This window comes from Dipodomys merriami, unplaced genomic scaffold (assembly GCF_024711535.1).
Source record: "Dipodomys merriami isolate MVZ:Mamm:240054 unplaced genomic scaffold, mDipMer1.0.p SCAF_343, whole genome shotgun sequence".
NCBI lineage: Eukaryota > Metazoa > Chordata > Mammalia > Rodentia > Heteromyidae > Dipodomys > Dipodomys merriami.
Genome location: NW_027204971.1, coordinates 105,436 through 109,797, shown reverse-complemented (window position 1 = coordinate 109,797; position 4,362 = coordinate 105,436).

Here is a 4,362-nt window from a genome sequence, read left to right as displayed (position 1 = left end):
AGATGTGTTCTTACTTTTCTTTTCTCCACTGTGTAAGAGTACCTATTAATCTTTTACTGTTTCTGCTGTTCATTGTACTTATTCATTGTCAACGTTCCGTTATTCACAGCTCTTTCTTAAGAGTGCTGACGACTCCAATATCTGATGAGTGTCTTAAAAATATGACTAACTCACCAGAGTTAAGTGCTACCCTGAAACCCCTCTTGTGGAGGCTAGTAGACAAGTCATAAGTAAATATAAAAGTATTGGGGGTTTCACGATGTCACTTCAGCAGAAGGAATTGTTTGTAAGAGAATTACAAGAAGCTGTAGGCGCGGTTAGAACAGAAAGAATGTATGGCAATTGCTGAGATAACTACTTAGGAGAAAGAACTTCCTATTACTCTCTTTCATTTACTAAGAGACTTGCTAGATCTAGGCCTCTGTAACCTTACTGTTAAAGAGGGAACAGGAAAAATCTTATGGGACAAATAAGGCCTCTATAGAAATAAGGTAATGGTTAGATGGTGACAAACATCGAAACCCATTATATTTCTTAGAGATAAGCCGGAAACAAGTGACTTTCAGATGACCAGCTGGTGACCACCCAAGAATGAAGCCCTGCAGCAAGATTGTGTAAACTTTTGCCCTTTCAGGCGACCAGCTGGTGACCATCCAAGAATGAAGCCCTGTAGCAAGATTGTGTAACCTTTTGCCCCTTCTTATGGAGACTTTTTGCTATAAAAGTTTGTTATCCTCTGCATTAAATCGCACTCAGCATCCACTCCTAATGTGTGTGAGTTGTCTGTTTGCCATCTCCCCCCCTATTCCAGGTTCCTCCCCTAGGTGTCCTCCGTCGTCCCGACCGAGCCGGTCTGTGGCATTTACAAATATATATTTATTTGTATAGCATCATCTGCCTATCCATGCATCACTGTTTTGGGGCTGGATCTCAGCTCTTGGGAACCACCTGACAGCTTCATTGGCTAGAGGCTGCCATGCTCACATTCATCCATTCATGAATTGGGCGTGCTAGGCCCTGAGTTCAGATCCTAGCACTGCCAAAAATTTAATCTTGGAGTAAGAAGCCAAGTGTGACACATGATTTCCTTTTCTGGGAGAGTCCTGGGTTTCAGATATGATGGAGAACATATCTACAAACCTAGATGCTATGTGATAGGATGTAAACAATGTAATAAATGGTAGCGGTGTCATCCAAATAAATAAAATAATTGGTAAATAAATGAATAAAACAAGACATAAAATGAATAACCATACCAAACACAATATGAACTGAATATCTGTATAGAAATATAAATTCTATCTTTAAAATGGATATAAGGAGTATCTTTTCCAGGCCTGAGGCTTGAATTCAGGCCGAGGGAACAGGCCTGATTTTCTTGTCTTCAAGCATGGTCAGATTCCCATCCCGCACAGTGCTGCATATTTACCCAGACCTTGAGTACAAATCCTTGGCCTGGCAGAAAAATGGCACGAATTGCAAACCAGGGAGCTAAATATTTTTTTGTAATGGTGGGCGTTTGAGGAAGCCATAGTCCTGCACGGCAACATAGGCCTCCAGTTCGAATCCCAGTCATGCCACTTCTAGATGGTGGGAGATCCTAAGAGACTCGTTCCCATCTACAGGAAAAACAATGGAATGTTATCAATGTCACAGTTGAATAAGTTGCTCATGAATGATACTTGAATAAAATTAGACTTCATGATTTCAGTCAGCTGATTGATTTTATTTAATTATCTTATGAAGCATTAAAAGAATACTATTTCTCACAGGGATGCAATAATTTCAGGACACTGATTTACTTAACTGTTTATTAAGGATGAAAATAATAACATATATTACATGGAGGCATAATAAATACCCAAGTTTTGGTAGGAATGTAGTCTTTATAACTGAATAATGGATAGACATCTCTGACACTCTATAAAGATATATATTTATTAGCATACTACCATCTGGGTGTCACTCTGTTCTTATTTTTTCAAAACCTGGGGCTCGAGATAAGGTCTTAGGAACTGCCTGTCAATTCATTTTTCCCCAGGATGCTGTGTTGACACTCACCCATTCATGAATTGGGCCTTGTAGGCCATGAGTTCAGATACCAGCACTCCGACAAAATGAATCGTGGAGTAAGAAGCTGATGGTGACACATGTTTTCCTTTCCTGTGAAAGTCCTGGGTGTTTGGTATAATTGTAATACCTATGCAGACCTATATCCTATGTAATCAATGTAAGCAATGTTCTATGTGCCATAATAATCAATAAAATAGTCACTACATGAATGAAACAAAACATAAAATGAATAACTACACTGAAAGCAATATGGAGCCAACATATGTATGTAAATATAAATCACATATTTAAAATGTACATGAATAGGATGTTTTCTAGTGTTGGGGATCGATTTCAGACCTGAGGTGTACACATGAATTTCTTGACTTCAAGGAGGCCAGCTTCCTCATTCAACACAGTGTAACAGAGTTACCCAGACTAAGAGTTCCAATCCCAATCCTGGCAGAAAAAAAAATGACACCTTTATACTATGTGAGGCCCAATTCTTAGGAAATGAAATACCAATTCTTAGGTGTTTCATTATGACTCCATTTAATGAATGTGAATGTTTAAATGCTTCATAAAGTATTGATGATCAGTGTTCTATAACAAAATTGTATATAATTTTATCCTAGAATCATTCAAGAACTGCCCATTCAGTCATAACATAAATCACATTCTATTGGTATTTTTATAGATAGTAATGAATTTCTAAGGCTCTCCTGCCATTTGGAGGTGGCAGGACCAGGATTCAAACTGTGGGCTCCAGCTCCCACCACTTAAACCTGAGGATAAGGAACTCACTGGTCTGTCCAAGAAGAGCAACATCAATGATTAAGCAGGAACCAGTGGCTCTCAGCAGGCCTCCTTGATATTTACAAGGCTGTGATAGGAGGATCATGGGCAAATTCACCCTAGGCAGGAAAGTCCTGGAGACCCCGATCCAACTTCAGTGTCAACAAAGCTGTGTGGCTCCAGTGGTAGAGGGCTACCACTGGAGCAAAAGCAGCTCAAAGAATGTGCCCAGATCCTGAGTTCAAGGTCCAGGACTGGCAACAAACAGACATACACAACAATCTGTGCAACCATCTGGCTAAAGCACGTTACCCTCTTGTACCCAACTGAATTGGACAAAGTTCCCTGGGAAAGGGGCTGGGGGAGCCGCTGTCATCTTGACTCTACCCATGGTGCCTGCATCTCATAATTCCGGCCACACCCCCATTTTCTCATGGTTCTTTCTGACCAATGCAATACAAGAATTGTATCCATGCCCACATTCCATGCTGCCCAGCACCAGGATTCCGTCAGTTGTTCGACACTACCACCAGCAGTTGAGGAAGGTAGAGGTGGCTGAGTGGTGAGCAGGAGATTCGATGAGACTTTGGAGTAGAATAGGAAATTGATGTCCTAGTCAGTGAGTGGGAGAATAGAGGATTTCCCAGAGCCTGGTAATGTGGCCAGCCCATCTTTCCCATCCCAGTGCTCAGATATCTGAAACAACAAGACTCCTTGAGAGAGCTACGGACAAGAAACTACTGCTAGAACACCGGCAGAAGAATCCTTCCATCAGACCTGCAACATTCAAGAAAACAAAGAACAGGAAAAAGGGAGGGATCCCCACGACAAACACCCCTGGGGAGCATGATTCAATGGAGCGTCTGGCCAAAGCTGATGCTGATTGCGGGCCTCCCTTGCCTTTGGACACAGTCACAGTCAATGTTCCTGATACCACCAAGGATGTGCAGAGGTGCTAGCGACATGTGATACCCACCCTGAATTGCAGCAAAAGAAACCAGGCATTCTGTGCCAAGATCCAACCACTGAAGCAGGAAAAGACAAATCTGCTGGATTGACTGGAGAAAGAGAGGGAGAAGATAGCTCAGGTGCACAAAGCACCAAAAACAGAGCTAGAGATCCACAAACCACCCATACAGAGGTTGGTTTCAGCAGAAAGTGATTTACAATCTGCACTGGCCCAAGTCAAGCAGGCAGCCAATGGCAGAGAAATAGAGCAAGGAGTTCTCACCAGCCACCTGTACGTCTCAAAACGGCACATGGCGGAACTGGAAATGGTGGCTTCTGTGGTCACTACTGCACAGAAGGAGAAAGAAATGTTCTTCACAGAGCTGATATATGTGACACTTCAGCTCGAGGAAAAGACCAGAAGTTTCGAAGACCTGGAGAAAGTGAACACAGAATTTCAGGAGAAGCTGGAAGTGCTCTGGACACAGAAGAGTAACAGGAAGAACAGAATCTGCAAGTTCCAACAAGTGCTGGTGGGGCGTGGTTACTGGAGAGACTATTGGACAA